This window comes from Lepisosteus oculatus, chromosome 14 (assembly GCF_040954835.1).
Source record: "Lepisosteus oculatus isolate fLepOcu1 chromosome 14, fLepOcu1.hap2, whole genome shotgun sequence".
Lineage (NCBI taxonomy): Eukaryota > Metazoa > Chordata > Actinopteri > Semionotiformes > Lepisosteidae > Lepisosteus > Lepisosteus oculatus.
The window spans coordinates 25,992,448-26,016,552 of NC_090709.1; the positions used below are offsets into that span (position 1 = coordinate 25,992,448).

The 24,105-nt window shown below is 51.4% G+C and overlaps 1 protein-coding gene and 1 non-coding gene across 2 annotated transcripts in view; one reads left to right on the top strand and one right to left on the bottom strand.

Annotated features, from left to right (window-relative positions):
* The window catches only part of LOC138242535 (scavenger receptor cysteine-rich type 1 protein M130-like), a 358,811-nt gene that overhangs the window by 77,877 nt on the left and 256,829 nt on the right, over positions 1-24,105 (bottom strand). The gene's annotated exons all lie outside the window — the stretch shown is intronic.
* On the top strand, positions 18,895-18,967 carry trnaf-gaa (transfer RNA phenylalanine (anticodon GAA)). The gene has a single exon. It is a non-coding gene; the product is annotated as a tRNA-Phe (tRNA).

A 24,105-nucleotide genomic window follows, 5' to 3' on the forward strand; every position in this document is an offset into this window, starting at 1 on the left:
GGCGCCCTATCCCCGCTCGCTCGCTCATTCCCCTGTTCACACGTGCAGTGCGGCTTGTCCGTCTGTTTATTTGTCAGCTTTGGCGAGACACGGGTGCTTGTGTATTAGCGTGAGCGTTTTTTATTCTGATCAGGAACAGTTTTACAAGTCCGCAAAGGATCGAGGAAAGGTTTATCGCCAGCTGAAAAGAGACACAGCGCTTCGGCTGTGGAGACTTGTTCGGCTGGCGTTCGGAGAGTCGCGTTTTTCAGAATTGTATTGAGATCGTTTTCCACAGAGCTCAGATGTCAAAGCACAGCAGCAGCTCTCCACAGCGATCCTCTATAGCGCCCTTTCTCCCGCAGCTCCGTCCTCATTGGAAGGAAGCAAGAGTGAAAGGCTGAAGTGAAATAGAGCGGGGACGAAGGCAGTGAAGAGAGAGAACGTGGGAAGAAGAGAAAAACGCAAGGGAAAAAAAGCAGCGTCGTAAAAGAGGTGACGGAGCTGTCCTCTCAATAAGAACTCTGTTATACCCATCTAGAAACATGCAATCAGCATGTTATTGCTGAAGCAATAGTCACAACATTATTCCACACCTGGGTGAGAGGCGGGTTATGATGACAGTCATGCTTTCTACACCTTATACTGAGCTCAGAAATGGCCCAAGCGGACATCCCACGAGCAGATCCCTCCGCGTATAAGAAAGGCAACTTGTCTCAGCAAAAATACCACGGATTCACATCCAAAATATGATAAAAAGGCAAAAACCCCACACTTGGAATGCAAACGTACCCTAAAAAGGAAACACGGTTTTAAAACCAACTTGATTTTCCCCTGGAGAAACCTTTTTATGGACACACATCGCATCTATTACACATGTAGAACTAAATATAAAGATAAAACTTAATATAAGAAGTCATGACATATCACACATGACGAAGTCTGGTCCAGAATAAACAGTTTACACTGACCCAGCTTTATTTACCCTGGTCACTCACTTCTATTAACTGTTTAACTGGGTAACAAATTAATATTTGTTTCAATTTGGGATCTACACTTGGGAGCCCTGAAATGTTGGCCAGAGGGGAGAAGCTGATATTCAGACGTGAGAATATATTTAAAAAAAGGATCTGATGTTGTTTTTCACCTGTCTAATCAAAGCTTGTTCAAAAATTATCTGATTATAGGACACACGAGTTTATAATCATACTCATTCCACTTTTTAACCCCGTATATATGCACAATATGAAACGTATATACACTAAATCTCACGTGTGAGTCACATAATATACATTTCTTTACGAAAATTAGGAACACTTACTACAATTATCAACCCCCCATGACGAGGCAATATTTCATACCTTTGTTTCTTTGTGGGTTCAAAGTTCTGTCCTGTCGTTTCACACGTAATGTTTTGGTAGTTATCTCAATTTTCCTTTGCAATTATCTCCAAGATCATCAACTTTTTGTAAAACGCTATGCACAACTGATATTTAAAGAAAGTCCTGTACCAAAACGTCTTCGTAGGGAAAGACAACTTTTTTTCCCTTACGTTAGTCGCTACACGGTTACTCAGAAAATCCATTCACCGCCTTTAAAAAAAAAGTTTCGTTTTTTATTGTGGTTCACTGACATTTCTGTCACAATTCTTAGGGACCCCAAATAAAATTCACTTGCCGGTATAAAGACTCCGGCGAGGATAAGACAGGTATCGAGCCACCTGCGTATCTAGCGGACGTTTGAAATAAAAAAATGGCGTGTAATGTTGCGAAGGGCTACTGTTTTTTTATAGTTTGTCGATTGTAAGGGACGTGGGCCGCGACAGAAATACTGGACGGGGTGGGAAAAGGTTTATTTATGGTTTATTGTACCGCAACGGTCACAATTGACTCACCAGCAAAGATGGCGCCAAGGCCACATCGACTCCCTCCCGCCCTGCCTCGCACCGAAGCTCGAGCTGCGGAGCGCGACGCCAAACCGCCGGTCCACGGTCGCGGGCGCCGGACATAGACGTCATAAACCCTTCCGAGGCGCAGGAATTATAGATCACTGTAGTTTCTTCTGGACCCGGGTTAGGGACAGTGTGCCCTCCGTGAGAGTCTTCTGAGGAAGCCAGTGTCTCATGGGTGTCCAGGCTTGGTACCATCTGTCCATCACAGGACACACAGACACACACACTCACTCACACACCCTGGACAGGACACCAGTCCATCACAGGACATACACACACCCTAGATAGGACACCAGTCCATCACAGGACACACACACACTCACACACCCTGGACAGGACACCAGTCCCTCACAGGACACACACACACAACCTGGATAGGACACCAGTCCCTCACAGGACACTCAGACACACACACTCACACAACCTGGACAGGAACCAGTCCATCACATGACAAACACACACACACTCACACACCCTGGACAGGACAGCACTCCATCACAGGACACACACACACCAGGGCCAGTTTTCCCAGAAGCCAATTAGCCCAAAAGCCTGTCTTTGGACCCGAAGAACACAGGGAGAACATGCAGACTCCACACAGACAGTCCCCACCCCCCCGGTCCAGACCCGAGCCCGGAGCCCCCCCGCGCTGAACCCCTCCGTACAGACGTCCGCACACAGCTCCGTTGTTCCCGATTCCCGAGGTGATCTGTTAAAAGAAGCCGGTGTGTTGCCTCCAGGTGACATTTCCTACTGGAGTCAGGACAGGAGGCTCTTCTGTACACAGAAGGGGGTGGGGGTGGGGAACAAGCCGCCCAGCCCTGTGGTTGAAGCCGATACCCCGGCTTCTCTCCAGACACAGCTGGGTGAGCTCCTCCAGTCAGTACAGGGGGCTCTACTGTACACAGAGGGTGGTGGGGGTGTGGAACAACTCCTTTGTTCGGGGCCTTGGGGCATTCTTGTTGTGAAAGGCGCTATATAAAAAAACTGAATTGAAATTGAATCTTACAGGTTTGGGTTTTTCGGAGATCTTGTCAGAGATCTTGTCTGACGTGCCATTTCAAAAACGTAACGACACTCCTCACGTCCGAGCGCCGCCGGTCTGTGATGTAACGTATGCTTACACAACCATGACGGTTTCATCATGGACAGCACGAAAGCCCGAAAAGTGGTTGACGTTTTAATTTGGCGATGGATCCCAGTTTTTTTTTATTTTGGAGGCCAAAGAGGACAAAAAAGGAAACGTCTGGAGGTGGATCGATGGTCATCTCTGCGGTTGTTCTGATGTTCTGGAAAAAACAAAACAAAAAAAAACGGCTCGCTTGCCCGGTCGTGTAGTGTTTCCACACCCCACGCAAATCAACTTCTCTTCGCCCCCGGGGGCTCGTCGCCCGCCGCACCCCTCTCACGTGATAGGGGCTTCCCCCGGCTGTGACGTACTTACCCTACCCCCTTTTCCGCCAACGTCATACTGAAGGTCGCGCTTCGGGCCGCGGCGATGTTGACAGACTGTCTTGTAGCGTGAGAAGGGTTTAAATTTTGACTTAAGGAGTTGGCCATCGTTATATTTCGCGAGGTATCATACGGGGGGAAAAAGAACATTTATATTTATCAACCTACTAGTAATACTGGGTGGATGTCACGTTCCCCAAAGTTCAGTGCCTCTCTCTAATAAAGTAGAAACGCGACATTAAACTCCGTTCGAAACGGGAGAAATCACCAGGACACGATACAACTGACGTCCGGAAAAGAAAAAAAGAACTCCTATTCCCATTTGTAATGACCCTGTCGTGTTTTTCCCGGTGTGCGCTTATCTTTCGGAGACCGTTTCTCTCTGGTGTTGTTTTGCTGTTGGAATAAATGCCGAGGTGACCCTTCTGTGTGGAGTCTGCGTGTTCTCACCAGCGGGTCGTTTCCTCCACCGCAGGGGCTGGTCGAACCGGGGTCTCCCAATCGTCACAGAAGTGTGTGTCATTTTGGGTGGTGGTGGGGGGGTGCATCGGGGATACTGCACCCCGAGGGGGTGACCTCTCACCTTACTCCGGACGAAGGGAGAAGACCTGTACCTTCACGAGTCCGGGTTGTGAAAACTTCTTCTGGCAGTTCAAAACGTTTCGAAGGGACTACAGCGCTACCCTGTTTTCCATTTGTATCGTGTATTATTAGACAGTCATAAGTATCTGTACTGATCACAGAGTCCCCCTCTCACTGCCAGGACTGAAGCCCAGTGCAGCACGAATAATAATAATAATAATTAATAAGTCTGGACTCTCCACTCAGAGCTCCTCCCAGGTCAGGGGGATCCCCTCCAGCCCCCCCAGTATGCAGCCCCTACCTAGATGATGCTCCAGTCCGCTCAGCACACAGCAGCTCTCAGTGGGGAGGAGAGCAGAGGGATGGAGCCAGTTCAGAGAGGGGGGTGATAAGGAGGCCATGATGGGTCAAGACCAGGGGGGGAATCAGGCCAGGACACTGGGGTAACACCCCTACTCTTCTCCAGAAACACCCCGGGATTGTTAACGAGCACAGAGAGTCAGGACCTCGGTTTTACGTCTCATCCGAAGGACGGCGCCTGTTTACAGTTCAGTGTCCCCCGTCACTATACTGGGGCATCAGGACCCACACAGACCGCAGGGTGAGAGCGCCCCCTGCTGGCCCCACTCACACCTCTCCCAGCAGCAACCTTGGGGGGGGGGGGGAGGGAAAAAAACAAAAGCTAAACAGATTTTTTTTTAAAAAAATTTATTGATGCTTAACAAAAGGTCATCAGTCCAGTCTGGGGCCCCTCAGCTTCAGTCCAGACCAGTCTGGGGCCCCTCAGCTTCAGTCCAGTCTGGGGCCCCTCAGCTTCAGTCCAGTGCAGTCTGGGGTCCCTCAGCTTCAGTCCAGACTGGGGTCCCTCAGCATCGGTCCAGCACAGTCTGGGGTCCCTCAGCTTCGGTCCAGTCTGGGGTCCCTCAGCTTCGGTCCAGCACAGACTGGGGTCCCTCAGCTTCGGTCCAGACTGGGGTCCCTAAGCTTCGGTCCAGCACAGTCTGGGGTCCCTCAGCTTCGGTATAGCACAGCCTGAGGTCCCTCAGCTTTGGTCCAGTCCAGTCTGGGGCCTCTCAGCTCCAGTCTAGTCCAGTCTGGGGCCCCTCAGCTCCAGTCCAGTCCAGTCTGGTGTCCCTCAGCTTCAGACCAGCACAGTCTGGGGTCCCTCAGCTTCGGCCCAGCACAGACTGGGGTCCCTCAGCTTCGGTCCAGCATAGACTGGGGTCCCTCAGCTTCGGTCCAGCACAGTCTGATGTCCCTCAGCTTCAGTCCAGACTGGGGTCCCTCAGCTTCGGTCCAGCACAGTCTGGTGTCCCTCAGCTCCTGTCCAGTCCAGTCTGGGGTCCCTCAGCTTCGGTCCAGCACAGTCTGGGGTCCCTCAGCTTCGGTCCAGTCTGGTGTCTCTCAGCTCCGGTCCAGTCCAGTCTGGTGTCCCTAGGCTGCAGTCCAGTCGTCTGGTGTCCCTCAGCTCCGGTCCAGTCCAATTCAGTCCAGTCCAGTCCAGTCCAGATCTTAGCAGGCATAGAACCAGGAAAGGAACCTGGAAAGAATATTGTTATTGCAGGTGTGAGGGACACAGACACAGACGTCACCATGACATCAAACAGCAAGAGGAGACTCCTCCTTGAATCACAGACACGACCGGGCGGCGCCCCCCTGTCTGCTCACCTGCACCTCCTCTTCCTCTTCTTGTCCTTCCCGGCAGCCTGCTCCTCCTCTCCCTCGCTCTTCCTCTCCTGAGCTACGGTCTCCGCCGCCTCCATCGGCTCGTCCTGATCTTCTGTCTCCACTGACACGCAGCTCAGGGACTTCAAAAAGATGCATCGGCGCTTCTGAAGCAGAGACAGGAGAGTCACGTTAAGAGTCGGACTGGACACTCCAGTACATGAACACTGCACTGAGAGAGAGAGGGGTTCATACAGACACACTGACTGGACACTCCAGGACATGAACACTGCACTGAGAGAGAGAGGGGTTCACACAGACACACTGACTGGACACTCCAGTACATGAACACTGCACTGAGAGAGAGAGGGGTTCATACAGACACACTGACTTGACACTGGACAGGAGTAAAGAGAGGATCAGAGCATTACCCACCTTCTTTTTCTTCTGTCTCACAGGAGGTGGTGATTGGACCTCCTCCAGCTGGAGTCCGTGGAGGGAGAGAGGGGGCAGGAGAGGGACAGCACAGGGAGAGAAAGAGAGAGACAGGTGAGTCAAGTGTCCCAAGAGCACAGAGACTCTGCTGAGATCACACTCGCAGTGAGTAAGCCTGGGTGTAGCCCACTAATACTGACCCACTGGACACCACAGGACAGAGAGGAGGAGGAGGAGAGAGACACACTGCCTGGACACCACAGGACAGAGAGGAGGAGAGAGACACACTGAGGACAGAGAGGAGGAGGAGAGAGACACTGACAGACAGGGCTGAAAGAGAGAGAGACAGAGAGGCAGGGACAGGCAGACAGCAGGCCGAGAGAGACACTGACAGACAGGGCTGAAAGAGAGAGAGACAATGAGACCCAGGGACAGACAAGACGGCAAAACTCCACCACAGACAGGACAGGGGGCAGGGTGGGACCAGCACTGACCTCCTTCCTCTCTCCTGCCGGTAGAGCTGTCTCCACCTCCTCTTCCTCCTGCAAGTCAAGAGACAGGCTGAGAGAGTGACGGGCTGGCGGGACATCGGCGAACAGAGCTGAAGGCAGAGAGCAGAGGAGACAGGCCCAGCTGGGACAACGCAGGACAGACAGAGAGACAGACAGGGAGACACACGGAGAGACACAGGGAGACAGGCCCAGCTGGGACAACGCAGGACAGACAGAGAGCAGGGAGACACAAGGAGAGACACAGGGAGAGAGACCCATTTGGGATAACGCAGGACAGACAGAGAGCAGGGAGACACATGGAGAGAAAGAGGAGGGAGGGAGACACAGCTGGGACAACGCAGGACAGACAGAGAGACAGGCAGGGAGACATACGGAGAGACACAGGGAGAGAGACCCAGCTGGGACAACGCAGGACAGACAGAGAGCAGGGAGACACACGGAGAGACACAGGGAGACAGGCCCAGCTGGGACAATGCAGGACAGACAGAGAGCAGGGAGACACACGGAGAGACACAGGGAGACAGGCCCAGCTGGGACAGGGAGCAGGGAGACATGGAGAGACTCAGACAGAAGGACAGAAAGACAAAAAGAGAGAAGTACAGACGGACAAAAAGACAGAGAAAAGGACAGATGGACTGATGGACAGAAAGGCAGAGAAAAGGACAGAAAGACAGATGGACAGATGGACAGAGAAAAGAACAGAATGACAGAGGGACAGATGGACAGAGGGACAGATGGACTGAAGGATAGATGGACAGAAGGACAGATGGACAGACAGACGGACAGACGGACAGACTCTGCCCCACTTGCCTCGTCAGACATCTCAGCCTCTCTCCTTGCCCTCTGCACTGGGGAGCCCCAGGCGGGGCCTGGCGGGGCCGGGCGGGCGATGGGGGGCAGGACGGGCGGGGGCAGGGGCAGGGGCACCGCCCCGGGCAGCAGGGGGGGCTCGAGGGGCATGGCGGGGAGGAAGGGGGGGCGGTGGGGCGGGGCGGTCAGGGGCCTGAGGGGGCCGGAGGGGGACACCGGGGCCGGGGAGCGGAGGGGGCTCTCGGGCGAGGAGGGGGGGGACACCGAGCCGAACGAGCTGGGCGAGCCCGAGCGGGACGAGCCGGGCGACCCCGGGAGCTCCAGCTGCAGCTCGGCCGCCCTCTCAAGCTTCTAGACGAGCTCGGGGAAACACGAAGACACCACGGGATTCTGTCCAGCAGGGAGAGGGGGAGACACAACGCAGGGGGGATGAGGAGCAGAGACTACGCCTGGACAGGTGAGTGTGTACAGTGTGTCCAGTAAGAGTCTGGACAGGTGAGTGTGTACAGTGTGTCCAGTAAGAGTCTGGACAGGTGAGTGTGTCCAGTGTGTCCAGTGAGAGTGTGGACAGGTGAGTGTGTACAGTGTGTCCAGTAAGAGTCTGGACAGGTGAGTGTGGACAGTGTGTCCAATAAGAGCCCAGACAGGTGAGTGTGGACAGTGTGTCCAGTGAGAGTCTGGACAGGTGGTTGTGTACAGTGTGTCCAGTAAGAGTCTGGAGAGGTGGATGTGTACAGTGTGTCCAGTAAGAGTCCGGACAAGCGAGTGTGTCCAGTGTGTCCAGTAAGAGTCCGGACAGGCGATTGTGTCCAGTGTGTCCAGAAAGAGTGTGGACAGGTGTGTCCAACAGTAAGAAGCTGTCTTACCCTGTAACCTAGCTCAGGGGTGTTAGGGGGTGCTCTGTCTCCTCCCCAGATCTCACCTTCAGCTCTGGTGAAATGACGGACCACTAGGAGACGCTGGAAACGAGGACACAAGACAGAGGTTAGGTCCACAGAGCTCACTCAATCACTACAGCAAGCAGAGACCTCTCGGCCATCAGGACTGTGGGGGTCAGTGTGGGGAGCTGTAGGGTATTGGGAGTTTAGGGGTCAGTGTGGGGAGCTGTAGGGTATCGGGAGTTTAGGGGTCAGTGGGGGGAGCTGTAGGGTATCGGGAGTTTAGGGGTCAGTGTGGGGAGCTGTAGGGTATTGGGAGTTTAGGGGCCAGAGTGGGGAGCTGTAGGGTATCGGGAGTTTAGGGGTCAGTGGGGGGAGCTGTAGGGTATCGGGAGTTTAGGGGTCAGTGGGGGAGCTGTAGGGTAGATGTGGGGCACCGGGCCCACCACAGGGCGGCCGGTCCAGTCTCGCGGAAGGCGACCGGGTCAGACTTACGGAAAAGCACCGGGACTTGGGCCAGGACCTCTCCCGCTGCCAGTCCGGGTTCGGCCTGACCGGTGTGACCTGTGAAGACGCCAAACAGCCCATCTCCGAGACAGCTCTGACCAAATAGCCCAGCCCAGTCGTGTCGAGACTAGGGGCCTTGGGCAGTCTCTACAGTGTGTCCAGTGAGAGTTTGGACAGGTGAGTCTCTACAGTGTGTCCAGTGAGAGTGTGGACAGGTGAGTCTCTACAGTGTGTCCAGTAAGAGTCTGGACAGGTGAGTGTGTACAGTGTGTCCAGTGAGAGTCCGGACAGGTGAGTCTCTACAGTGTGTCCAGGAAGAGTGTAGGACGTCCAGAGGCAATCTGTGCTCTCAGAAGGCCATAATGGACTTGCAGCTTGGTTTTCCTCGGACCCGCGACCCTGTCTCTTGAGCCGAGGCGTGTCCTCAGTCAAGATCACCACTGGAAGTGTCTCTCCTCGTCTGGAGGTGTTACCTTGAGACCTGGTCTGTCAAGCGCTTTGCGCTGCTATGTGTGTGAAAGGTGCTCTATCAGTGAAGTTTATTATTATTATTATAATACAGCGAGCACTGCTGGGGGCGGAGAGGCCAGTCGGAGGAGGGCTGGACGCTGGACGCTGGACGGCGGGCGGGAGGGGTGGACTTACGACGCCTCGCCGGGCCCGGGTCCTGCTGCGACCGCGCACGGCCATGCGGCATCTCTGTCGGTGCATCGTCCTGCCGAGACAAGCAGAGTCACAGTGGGGAGGGGAGGGGGCGGAGCCACACAGCTGGGCGGTTTGTTCCCCACCCCCGCCCCCCTCTGTGTACAGAAGAGCCTCCTGTCCTGACTGGAGGAGCTCACCCAGCTGTGTCTGGAGAGAAGCCAGGGTATCGGCTTCAACCACAGGGCTGGGCAGCTTGTTCCCCACCCCCACCACTCTCTGTGTAGAGGTGCACCTCCTCTCAATATCTTTTTACAGCACAATCACACCCATAAGAGTGGAGTAACGGGAAAAAAACAACAACTTATTTCTCAACTTATTTTGTTATTTCTCGACAGCGGCATTTTTAACTGACTTGCCGATTTCACGGGGATACTTCAGAGTGAATCTGAAGCTGGAACTATTATTTGATTGAAGTCGAAGTAACCCACGAATCTTTTTTGGAAGAAACACGTGTTTAGAAAGCGCTATATAGTCCTTTCCTCCTCCTCTCTCTTCACTCCTCTGAGCTCACGGGGCTCCAGCGCCGCCCCCCGCTAGATTCCGCCGCTCTGTGACGTCAGGCGGCTCATTGTGACGCCCCCGTTATGTCGCCCCCGACGCGCTCACGGCTCGGCCGCGAAACAAAAATGGCCGACATTTTTCGCGGTTGTTTTTTTTTTAGGTGGACATTTTATTTTTCCAACTCTCAGCGGCCAGCCGGGTGTCCCTGTACGACCCCGGTAGTCGCCACCTCGGACAGGCAGGGGAAACGGGTCCAGGTGTTTCCGGCCCAATGGTTACAAAAGCTGCACTTGAATTTAAAAACAAAATCACGTCGAGGGCGCATTCAGCACCCCCACGTCCAACACGGGTTTCCGTTAGGTATGGTTCAGTGAAATTAGCACCCCCCCTACCCCCAAGTCAAAGAAAGACCAACCTCCACCCCCCTCTAGCGGCCAAGGGCGGAAATTTCGGGCCACGCCACGTCCAAAAAACACGGGTTCCCCCCCCCGTCCTGCGGGGAAAAGAGACGGCATTTTCTTTTCCGAGCGCTGCGTGGGACCTCACGACCCCCCCAAAAAAAACGGGCTTCGGAGACGAGGAAAACCAGGCACGTCAACCTCTCTACAACACCACCCGGCCGTTTCTGTTTCAGACCGTGGGAAAAAAGAAAATTTCACCCCTCACCGACCGCCGCGCAAAAAAACACAACTTCACGCTACAGAAACGGCCTGTGTGAGGGGGGGCACGGGAAAAAAATAAAACCTGCGTGTTTTCGGCAGAGTAAGCTCAGCGGGGAAACTCCCTGAATCTCGGGGTTGCTTCTTGAACCCCGAAAACGACCTTTTTTCTCTCTCTCGTTTTCTTGGTGTCTGGGACGTTCACGAACTCCGCCGCGTCAGTGCGATTCCCAGCGGGACTTGAACATAACCCCCCCCCGTGGAGCCACAGTGCCCCCGTGTGGCCGAGAGGACCACCACCCGCAGGGCTGAGCTTTTACTGCCGTGTCCCGCTTTCACTCTGGCGATAAAGGAGGGAATCAAGGAGGAGAATTAATATTGTGATCCACCAGTCCATCACAGGACACACACACACCCTGGACAGGACACCAGTCCTTCACAGGATACCAGTCCATCACAGTACACACACACACCCTGGACAGGACACCAGTCCATCACAGGACACACACACACTCACACACCCTGGACAGGACAGCAGTCCATCACAGGACACACACACACTCACACACCCTGGACAGGACACCAGTCCATCACAGGATGTTCAGAGCCTCTCTCTAATAAAGTAGAAACGCGACATTAAACTCCGTTCAAAACGGGAGAAATCACCAGGACACCATACACTTTGCTCCGGACGATGGGAGAAGACCTGTACCTTCACGAGTCCGGGTTGTGAAAACTTCTTCTGGCAGTTCAAAACGTTTCGAAGAGACTACAGCGCTACCCTGTTTTCCATTTCTATCGTGTATTATTATACAGTCATAAGTATCTGTACTGATCACAGAGTCCCTCTCTCACTGCCAGAACTGAAGCCCAGTGCAGCACGAATAATAATAATTAATTCGTCTGGACTCTCCACTCAGAGCTCTTCCCAGGTCAGGGGGATCCAGTGGGGAGGAGAGCAGAGGGATGGAGCCAGTTCAGAGAGGGGGGTGATTAGGAGGCCATGATGGGTCAAGACCAGGGGGGGAATCAGGCCAGGATAGTGGGGTAACACCCCTACTCTTCTCCAGAAACACCCCGGGATTGTTAATGAGCACAGAGAGTCAGGACCTTGGTTTGACGTCTCATCCGAAGGACGGCGCCTGTTTACAGTCCACTGTCCCCCATCACTATACTGGGGCATCAGGACCCACACAGACCGCAGGGTGAGAGCGCCCCCTGCTGGCCCCACTCACACCTCTCCCAGCAGCAACTTTGGGGGGGGGGAAACCAAAAGCTAAACAGATTTTTTTTTAATTTTTTATTGATGCTTAACAAAAGAACAAAAATTACAAGCTTCAGTCCAGACTGGGGTCTGGGGTCCCTCAGCTTCAGTCCAGTCCAGTTTGGGGCCCCTCAGCTTCAGTCCAGTCCAGTCTGGGGCCCCTCAGCTTCAGTCCAGTCCAGTTTGGGGCCCCTCAGCTTCAGTCCAGTCCAGAATGGGGCCCCTCAGCTTTAGTCCAGTCCAGTCTGGGACCCCTCAGCTCCAGTCCAACCTGGTGTCCCTCAGCTCCAGTGCAGTCCAGACTGGGGTCCCTCAGCTTCGGTCCAGCACAGTCTGGTGTCCCTCAGCTTCGGCCCAGCACAGACTGGGGTCCCTCAGCTTCGGTCCAGCACAGTCTGGGGTCCCTCAGCTTCAGTCCAGACTGGGGTCCCTCAGCTTCAGTCCAGCACAGTCTGGGGTCCCTCAGCTCCAGTCCAGTCCAGTCTGGTGTCTCTCAGCTCCTGTCCAGTCCAGTCTGGGGCCCCTCAGCTCCAGTCCAGTCCAGTCTGGTGTCTCTTAGCTCCAGTGCAGTCAAGTCTGGTGTCTCTCAGCTCCGGTCCAGTCCAGTCTGGTGTCCCTAGGCTCCAGTCCAGTCCAGTCTGGTGTCCCTCAGCTCCTGTCCAGTCCAGTCTGGGGCCCCTCAGCTTCAGTGCAGTCCAGTCTGGCGTCCCTCAGCTCCAGTCCAGTCCAGTCCAGATCTTAGCTGGCACAGAACCAGGAAAGGAACCTGGAAAGAATATTGTTATTGCAGGTGTGAGGGACACAGACACAGACGTCACCATGACATCAAACAGCAAGAGGAGACTCCTCCTTGAATCACAGACACGACCGGGCGGCGCCCCCGTCTGCTCACCTGCACCTCCTCTTCCTCTTCTTGTCCTTCCCGGCAGCCTGCTCCTCCTCTCCCTCGCTCTTCCTCTCCTGACCCACGGTCTCCGCCGCCTCCATCGGCTCGTCCTGATCATCTGTCTCCACCGACACGCAGCTCAGGGAGTTTAAAAAGACGCACCAGCGCTTCTGAAGCAGAGACAGGAGAGTCACGTTAAGAGTCGGACTGGACACTCCAGGACATGAACACTGCACTGAGAGAGAGAGAGGGGTTCATACAGACACATGACTGGACACTCCAGTACATGAACACTGCACTGAGAGAGAGAGGGGTTCATACAGACACACTGACTGGACACTCCAGTACATGAACACTGCACTGAGAGAGAGAGGGGTTCATACAGACACACTGACTGGACACTCCAGTACATGAACACTGCACTGAGAGAGAGAGGGGTTCATACAGACACACTGACTGGACACTGACTGGACACTGGACAGGAGTAAAGAGAGGATCAGAGCATTACCCACCTTATTTTTCTTCTGTCTCACAGGAGGTGGTGATTGGACCTCCTCCAGCTGGAGTCTGAGGAGGGAGAGAGGGGGTAGGAGAGGGACAGCACAGGGAGAGAAAGAGAGAGACAGGTGAGTCAAGTGTCCCAAGAGTACAGAGACTCTGCTGAGATCACACTCGCAGTGAGTGACACCGACACTAACCAGCCTCAGGACAGCACTGCTAGAGCACCACAACCCAGACTCAACCACATCACAGCACAGATCAAACAGCAATATCTCACACACTGGGACACACACACACAAACACAACATAAACTGGAATGCTACAGAACCTTAAACAGACAATACACACTAGCTGAATATTTGACCAAAATAAAAAATAACAAACAGAAACAGACCCTGACGAAGTACAGGCTCAGTGACCACAACCTGGCCATAGAAACTGGGCAACACAGGCAGACCTGGCTGCCCAGAGAGGACAGGCTGTGCTCCCACTGCCAGCGGGGAGAAATAGAGACAGAGGTGCACTTCCTACTGCACTGTGACAGATACTCTGGGATTAGAGAAACATTCTTCCCGAAATTCAGAAATCTAATCCCAGAGTTCCCACACCTGCCAGAATCACAACGGGTCCCAATCCTACTGGGAGAGGGAGGAGGGAACTCAGTTGATCTGGCAGCCCAGTATGTGATCTCCTGTCACAGCCTGAGGAACAGTGAGTCTGTCTCCCAATAATGCTCCAGCCGCCTACAGTATATGTCAATATTTTATAATATGTCTTTGTTGTAAATGTCTGTAACATCTCTGCTTTACGCAGAGAGTGGCGGGGGTTGGATGTCAAGGCCCGACGATACCGCATTACGCAGAGAGTGGAGGGGTGGGATGTCAGGGCCTGACGACACTGCTTTATGCAGAGAATGGAGGGGTGGGTGTCAGGGCCATACGACACTTCTTTATTCAGAGAGTGGAGGGGGTGGGATGTCAGGGCTAGATGACACTGCTTTACACAGAGAGTGGAGAGGTGGGTGTCAAGGCTATACGACAGTGCTTACCGCAGAGAGTGGTGGGGGTGTGATGTCAGGGCCATACAACAGTGCTTTACACAGAGAGTGGTGGGGGTGGGATGTCAGGGCCATATGACACTGCTTTACACAGAGAGTGGCGGGGCTAGGATGTCAGGGCCATATGACACTGCTTTACACAGAGAGTGGTGGGGGTGGGATGTCAGGGCTTGATGACACTGCTTTACGCAGAGAGTGGAGGGGTGGGATGTCAGGGCCATACGACAGTGCTTTACACAGAGAGTGGCAGGGGAGGGATGTCAGGGCTTGACAACACTGCTTTATGTAGAGAGTGGAGGGGAGGGTTTCAGGGCCATAAGACACTGCTTTATGCAGAGAGTGGAGGGATTGGTGTCAGGGCCATATGACACTACTTTACACAGAGAGTGGCGGGAGTGGGATGTCAGGCCCTGACGATACTACTTTACGTAGACAGTGGCGGGGGTGGGATGTCAGGGCCTGACGACACTGCTTTATTCAAAGAGTGGAGGGGTGGGTGTCAGGGCTATACGACAGTGCTTAATGCAGAGAGTGGAGGGTTGGGTGTCAGGGCTATACGACAGTGCTTTCCGCAGAGAGTGGTAGGGGTGTGATGTCAGGGCCATACGACACTTATTTACGCAGGGAGTGGCAGGGGTGGGATGTCAGGGCCTGACGATACTTATTTACGCAGAGAGTGGCAGGGGTGGGATGTCAGGGCCTGAAGATACTGCTTTTCGCAGAGAGCGGAGGAGGTGGGATACGACCTCTCAGTGGGGCCAGCAGGGGGCACTCACCCAGCGGTCTGTGTGGGTCTTAATGCCCCAGTGTAGTGACGGGGGACACGATCTGGCCCACCAGCGACGAGCAGGTTACCAGATCTAGACAAAGGGGGCAACTCTTAGTCGTATGAGCTTAGTCACACATCGCAGCGATTAAAAAAACAAAACAAACATATTATGTCTGTTACTGACGACTTTTTTTTCCTACATTGAAAGTCTCTTTCCCGGGTGATTTTCTAGCGCGACTGGGGCTCTTCATTTCTCCTCGGTGTCTCATCGCGGGTGGATTTGAAACAGACCACAGAAGGTGGTCACACACTATATTATTATTGAGAGACAGGCTCACTGTACCTCAGGCTAGGACAGTAGATCACACTGTATTATTATTATTATTAATAATATTATTGAGAGTCTGGCTCACTGTTCCCCAGGCTGGGACAGGAGATCCCACACTGTATTATTATTATTGAGAGACAGGCTTACTCTCTGTTCCTCAAGCTGAGACAGGACATCACATACTGTATTATTATTGATTGACAGGCTCACTGTTCCTCAGGCTGGGACAGGAGATCACACACTGTATTATTATTATTTAGAGACAGGCTCACTGTCTGTTCCTCAGAGTTGGACAGGAGATCCCACACTGAATTATTATTATAGAGAGACAGGCTCACTGTATGTTCCCCAGGCTGGGTCAGGAGCTCACACAGTATTATTATAATTATTGAGAGACAGTCTCACTGTCTGTTCCTCAGTCTGGGACAGGAGATCACACACTGTATTATTATTATTGAGAGACAGGCTCACTGTCTGTTCCCCAGGCTGGGACAGGAGATAACACTGTATTATTATTATTGAGAGTCTGGCTCACTGTTCCCCAGGCTGGGACAGGAGATCACACACTGTATTATTATTATTGAGAGACAAACTCACTGTCTGTTCCTCAGGCTGGGACAGTAGATCACACTGTATTATTATTATTGAGAGTCTGGCACACTGTTCCCCAGGCTGGGACAGGAGATCCCACACTGTATTATTATTATTTTGAGACAGGCTCACTGTTTGTTCCTCAGGCTGGGACAGGAGATCACACACTGTATTATTATTATTGAGAGAGAGAGGCTCACTGTCTGTTCATCAGACTGGGACAGGAGATCCCACACTGAATTATTATTATTGAGAGACAGGCTTACTCTCTGTTCCTCAGGCGAAGACAGGACATCACATACTGTATTATTATTGATTGACAGGCTCATTGTTCCTCAGGCTGGGACAGGAGATCAGACACTGTATTATTATTATAGTCAGACAGGCTCACTGTATATTCCCCAGGCTGGGACAGGAGGTCATACATTATATTATTATTAAAGAGAGACAGGCTCACTGTATGTTCCACAAGCTGAGACAGGAATTCACACTGTATTATTATTATTGAGAGACAGGCTCACTGTCTGTTCCTCAGGCTGGGACAGAGGATCACACACTGTATTATTATTGAGAGACAGGCTCACTCTCTGTTCCTCAGGCTGGGACAGGAGATCACACGCTGTATTATTATTATTGAGAGACAGGCTCACTGTCTGTTCCTCAGGCTGGGACAGGAGATCACACGCTGTATTATTATTATTGAGAGACAGGCTCACTGTCTGTTTCTCAGGCTGGGACAGGAGATCACACACTGTATTATTATTATTGACAGATAGGCTGACTGTCTGTTCCTCAGAATGGGACAGGAGATCACACACTGTATTACTATTATTGACAGATAGGCTCACTGTGTCTTCGCTTGGGCTTGAACAGGAGATCACACACTGGATTATTATTATTGAGAGACAGGCTCACAGTCTGTTCCTCAGGCTGGGACAGGAAATCACACACTCTATTATTATTATTGAGAGACAGGCTCACTGTCTGTTCCTCAGGCTAGGGTAGGATATCACACACTGTATTATTAGTATTGAGAGAAAGCCTCAGTGTTCCCCAGGCCGGGAAAGGAGATAACACATTGTATTTTTATTATTGAGAGACAGGCTCACCCTTCCTCAGGCTGGGACAGGAGTTCAAACTGTATTATAATTATTATTGAGAGACAAGCTCACTGTTCCTCAGGCTGGGACAGGAAATGACACACTGTATTATTATTATTGAGAGACAGGCTCACTGTCTGTTCCTCAGGCTGGGACAGGATTTCACAAACTGTATTATTATTATAGAGAGACCTGCTCTTTCCTGACTGTTCCTTAGGCTGGGACAGCAGATCATAATCTGCTTTATTATTATTGAGAGACTGGCTCACTCCTGTCTGTTCCTCAGGTTGGGAAAGGAGATCACACACTGTATTATTATTATTGAGAGACGGGCTCACTGTCTGTTCCTCTGACTGGGGCAGGAAATGACACACTGTATAATTAGTATTGAGAGACAGGCTCAGTGTTCCCCAGGCTGAGACAGGAAATCACACACTGTATTATTATTATTGAGTATCTGGTTCACTGTTCCCCAGGCTGGGACAGGAAATCACACACTGTATTATTATTATTGAGAGACAGGCTCACTGTCTGTTCCTCAGGCTGGGGCAGGATATCACACACTGTATTATTAGTATTGAGAGACAGCCTCAGTGTTCCCCAGGCTTGGACAGGAGATCACACACTGTATTATTAGTATTGAGATACAGACTCACTGTCTGTTCCTCCTGCTGGGACTGGAGATCACACACTGTTCTATTATTACTGAGGGACATGCTCACTGTTTGTCCTTCAGACTGGGACAGGACATTCCACACTAGGTTATCATTATTGAGAGACAGGCTCGCTGTCTGTTCCTCAGGCTAGTACAGGAGATCACGCACTGTATTATTATTATTTAGATACAGGCTCACTGTGTGTTCCTCTGGCTGGGACAGTAGATCACACTGTATTATAATTATTGAGAGGCTGACTCACTGTTTCCCAGGCTGGGACAGGAGATCACACAGTGTATTATTATTGAGAGACAGGCTCACTGTCTGTTCCTCTGGCTGGGGCAGGGAATCACATACTGTATTATTAGTATTATTAAGAGACAGGCTCGCTGTCTGCTCCTCAGGCTGGGACAGGATATCACACACTGTTGTAGTGTTCTCTCACGAAGCACCAGTTCTGTAGGGGTTTGGGCATTTACTGGGACAATTATTTTTGTGGCAGTAAATCACAAAATTGATTATTTTAATGGTCTTAGAATCCAACCATGCGACATAACTCAAACAACGCACACACAGGTACTAATACACGAGGATACATTTGTTAATATATAGAATATGCATGCAAACCTAACAGATCTTATCGTAAGGGTTATCAGAATTCATTCAGTTACAAAGAGTTACACATATCAAGAGGACATAAGTTCGGTATATCATTCATTTAGACCGTTTCGTAATTGAACTTGTTTACAACTTCTACATGAGATACTCAAAACAAGTACATAAGCCTTAGGAATTAAATTGATATCAACTGGTTGGGAGCAGTAATGCAATAAGCTTGAATACTCCCTGCTGGTGGGCCCCTTTTCTCACCGTTTCCGTAGTGCAGCGGTTATCACGTTTGCCTCACACGCGAAAAATCCCCGGTTCGAAACCGGACGGGAACAGCCTCCTTTTGTACGCTCCTGTACTTCACAGAGTTCTTGAGCGACTGGTCACATGTTCCTTTCCTTCTGAGTGACGTTCCTGCAACACTCTCCCGCTCCTCTTGGTGCGCTCATGCCGCAACACAGAAAGGCTGGAGCAGGTGGGTGTGGGCTTGGCGCACTGCTGAAATAGCTCAGTTGGGAGAGCGTTAGACTGAAGATCTAAAGGTCCCTGGTTCGATCCCGGGTTTCGGCATTTTGTTTCATCGCGCCCTTTGTTCCTCTCTCCAGCGCCCCCTGCCTAAAGTGACGCGTCCCTTTCTCAGCCCGAAACGCAAGCGAGACACCAGCAGCAGTCCCTGCAGGTTTCCGTAGTGTAGCGGCTATCACGTTCGCCTAACATGCGAGCGGTCCCCGGTTCGAGACCGGGCAGAAACAGCCTCGTTTTGCACACTCCTGTACTTCACAGAGGTCTTGAGCGACGGTCATTTGTTCCCAATGTATTTCCGGTGCCTTCGTGCACTCTTGTACCAAACGCACGTTCCTTCTGTACGCGGAGCCGATCATTTGCAATTGGGCTGTGCCGACAGACCAGGACGAGCTCTGTCGGCTCAAAAGCAGCGCAGGACCTGCAAGAACAAGAGAAAGATTAGCATCCAGCGGGGGCCTCTTAGTGAGCCCAAGAGCTCATCAAGAATCGGCTCCAGCAACAGGGCTGGGCGCATTGTTCCATTCTCCGCCCACTCTTGGTGTAAACAAGTCCCTCCTGGTCTCTGCTTGAAATGCACTTTCCTGCGTTTGCTTTGGTGTAACTGGCTTCCCCTGCATGGGCGAATGTGAAGAAGATCCTTAGTAAGTCATTGAAGAAAACCGAGAAGAGGTCGGAGTGGCCTCTGTCGTTCATCAACGATCCAGTCAGGCAGTACTCCTCTGTAAAGCGCCGTTCGTTCACATCGATTGGCTTTTTTTTGCCTTCATTCGTGCGAGTAGTAAAAGCGGACGCCCCTATTCTGCCGTGACCCGGATTCAAACCGGGGTTGTTGCGGCCACAACGCAAAGTACTGACCACTATACGATCACAGCGAGTTAACGAGACACACGCGGCAGGGCGGAAAGGGCTGTGCTCTCTTCGTGTGACATAATTCGGAAAAGTCCTGACGTTGCATTTCAACTGAGCCCCAGTATACATCGACCCTTCGACACTCTGAGTGACAACTCTCTTGCGTGTTTTCTCATATTTATGTAGTTTGCTTGCATGATGCCGGGAACAGCATGCTTGTTCGCTGCCATATAGTCTAGCGGTTAGGGTTCCTGGTTTTCACCCAGGCGGTTCGACTCGGTTTTGCCTCCTGCTTTCCAAAAGATCAGCACCGTGTACGAAAGAGCCGCATTAAAACTACTCGAACGTGCAAAACGTGCGAGAAGAGGGGGCGCTTGTTTCCAACCGAAACTTCTCGCGTGTGAGACGAGCTGATCATCGCTGTGGGAGGGTTACTCTGGTAGACAGGGCTGACCTTCGGCAATAGGATATATAGTCTCCAAGATGATATTTGCACTTTCTGGAGAGGCGATTTTCTCCACTTCAGTAGCCCGATTTCGTCGATTGCGTGGAGAGGACTGTAGAATGTGGCGCCGCCTTTCCTGCTCCGTCCATGACAGGTGTGCTGGTCTCTGGAGAGAGAGCACGATCCATCAGCGCACTCCAATAAAGGCACTGGAAGCAGCTGAATCGCATTGGCGAAGCTCAGCGCTGGGCCGCTGGGCACGTCTTACCACCGTTTCCGTAGTGTAGTGGTTATCACGTTCGCCTCACACGCGAAAAGTCCCCGGCTCGAAACCGGGCGGGAGCAGACATCTTTTGTCGCCAGGCACAAAAGGGGATTGGGGATTCGCCTAGCGCTGTGATCGAACAGACCCACTCACCTCTTAGTGTGGCGGGATCTGCACAGTGCATGTCACAGCGCATCCTGCTTTCACTTCAATGTGCTTCCTGATGTCGAGTCGTGTGCCGTGCGGAGGCTCTGAAAGCGAGAGCAATGAAAAGGTGCACGACGCTGTGAAAGAAAACAGAGAAGTGAAAGGCAGTCATTTCTCTAAGGAGGTGAAAGAAAAGCTACTCCCCGTCGGGGAATCGAACCCCGGTCTCCCGCGTGACAGGCGGGGATACTTGCCACTATACTAATGTAGGGAAAACCGGCTCAGGGCCGCCAAATATGTAATCATAGTGGCTCTCTGAAGGCACCAGTTCTGTAGGGTTTGGGCATTTACTGAGACAATTATTAATTGTAGCAGTAAATCACAAAGTTGATTCTTTTGATGGCTTTAGAATCCAACCATGCGACATAACTCAAACAACGCGCACACACAGGTACTAATACACGAGGATACATTTATTAATACATAGAATATGCATATAAACCTAACAGATCTTATCGAGAGGGTTATCAGAATACAAAAGGTATATATATTCAGTCAGTTACAAAGAGTTACATATATCAAGAGGACATACGTTCAGTATATCATTCATTAAGACCGTTTCGTAAAGTGAACTTGGTTACAACTTCTACATTAGATACTCAAACAAGTACATAACTCTTAGGAATTAAATTGATATCAACTGGTTGGGATAACAATTGAATTCTCGAGCTGTAATGCATTGAAGTTGAATACTCATCCAATCTCTGGGGATTCAGATCTCCTGCGGGCACAAAGAAACAGTTGCAGGCTGTTGCTGTCCAATCCGCGCTCTCTGGCTCGGTGCCAGGCTGTGCTGTGCGGCTTGCGACGGTGCGCTGCTGATGCTCATTGTTGGCTTTAACTAGCACAGTTTGTGCACAGGAGAAAAGATGACTGTGGGTCCCAGCAATTCAGGAAGAGGACCGGTTCGTTCCTGATGAAGAGCTAGTTCTGAATAGTAATTCAGCTGTCCACAGTTCCGACCTGTTCACGAGGCCTGCTGCTGGTTACTCTCTGGCAACCTCCACTCTAGACTCTTAGAACAAAGGAAAGTTCTGGCACTCGGACACACTGGCCGTTCCGTGGTTGTCCGGGCTGAGTCTCAGGATGGTCAGGAGGCGCGCTGCGAGAATGTCCTGCCCTTGGGAGCCTTCTGCTCCTGGGCCGTCCTGCCCTGGAATTTTCCTTTGAATTCCCTTTAGAACAGTCCACAGAATCTTGTTGAATCTGAATCTGAATCTGAATCTCCATCTGAATCTCTCTGAATCTCCCAGGCTCTCTGTGTTGCCTGTTTTTACCTGGAGGAACTTCAGCTCATTGATTGTCTGAAAGTTCCATGGGCATCAGAGTCCCACGTGGGTTACTCGGCCCTACCAGTCCCTGATTGGTTGATCAAGGTGAGATATGAGTCACTTAGTCCTGACACTTGGATGACCATTGATCATGATAGCCAGGCTTAGCTAAGTGTATCCCCCTTTGGGAGCTGTCCTAGGACCTTAAATCACCTTGCATGGTTTCTCTGTGGCTGCACCACAGAGATGAACAAAGAAATTAGGCCTAATTAGGGAAAGCTCAGAAACACTTAATTCTGCCTTATTAATAAGCCTCACCGCTACACTAACGAGGAAGACATCGCTCTCTCCAACCCCCGGCATCGTGTCCTGACCCAGCACGCTGGAAGCCGACGCGTGCTGTGATTCCTTTACGGAGCAGAAATGACAACCGAGGAGCCGAGAGATCATTTCAGCATTTCGCGTCTGAACGGAAAACACAAACGACCAACTCGGAATGACTTGCCTTTGACGCTTTTCAAAGCGTTCTTTGTGCACGACGACTGCGCCGCCTAGCAGATACAAATGGGTTGTACAACTTTGAACTAGCAAATGGAAGAGGGCTAAGCCCCCTCTCTTTTAGCCCAGGTTCGATCTGTCTCCCAGAATCACCAGGGCGCACACACACACACCCGTGCCGTTGAAGTGCTCTGCTTCATTTCTAAGGGCAACTCAACATTCACTCCTACCCCGAGTGCAGAAAAGACAGCATCCACAGCAACAACAGCTCAGGTCTCTACACTCTACCCAGTGTAGGGATATGTAGCGGCGAGGCTTATTAATAAGAAAGAATTAAGTGTTCTGAGCCTTCCCAAATGAGGCCCCATTTCTCTGTTCATCTCTGTGGTGCAGCCACAGAGAAACTATTCATGCAAGATGTTTTCTTTTGATAAGGACAGCTCCCAAAGGGGGATGCACTTAGCTAAGCCTGGCTATCATGATCAATGGTCATCCATTGGCGCCTATCTGTCTAGGGAGTGCCAGTTGGACATCTGGACTGCATTACTAAGTGTCAGGAGTAAGTGACTCATATCTCACCTTGATCAACCAATCAGGGACTGGTAGGGCCGAGTAACCCACGTGGGACTCTGATGCCCATGGAACTTTCAGCCAATCAATGAGCTGAAGTTCCTCCAGGTAAAATCAGGCAACACAGAGAGCCTGATAGATTCAGAAGGGGAGATTCAACAAGATTCAGTAAGATTCTGGAGAGGATTCTGTGGACTTTTCTAAAGGGAATTCAAAGGAGAATTCCAGGGCAGGACGGCTCAGGAGCAGAAGGCTCCCAAGGGCAGGACATTCTCTCAGCGCGCCTCCTGACCATCCTGAGACTCAGCCCGGACAACCACGGAACGGCCAGTGTGTCCGAGTGCCAGAACTTTCCTTTGTTCTAAGAGTCTAGAGTGGAGGTTGCCAGAGAGTAACCAGCAGCAGGCCTCGTAAACAGGTCGGAACTGTGGACAGCTGAATCACTATTCAGAACTAGCTCTTCATCAGGAACGAACAGGTCTTCTTCCTGACTTGCTGGGATCCACAGTCATCTTTTCTCCTGTGCACAAACTTTGCTAGTTAAAGCCAACAGTGAACATCAGCAGCGCACCGTCGCAAGCCGCACAGCACAGCCTGGCACCGAGCCAGAGAGCGCGGATTGGACAGCAACAGCCTGCAACTGTTTCTTTGTGCCCACAGGAGATCTGAATCCCCAGAGATTGGATGAGTATTCAACTTCACTGCATTACAGCTAGAGAATTCAATTGTTATCCCAACCAGTTGATATCAATTTAATTCCTAAGAGTTATGTACTTGTTTTGAGTATCTGATGTAGAAGTTATAACCAAGTGCATTTACGAAACGGTCTTAATGAATGATATACTGAACGTATGTCCTCTTGATGTGTAACACTTCGTAACTGATTGAATATATATCTTTTGTATTCTGATAACCCTCTCGATAAGATCTGTTAGTTTAAGGCATATTCTATGTATTAATAAATGTATCCTCGTGTATTAGTACCTGTGTGTGTGCGTTGTTTGAGTTATGTCGCATGGTTGGACTCTAAAGCCATCAAAAGAATCAACTTTGTGATTTACTGCTACAATTAATAATT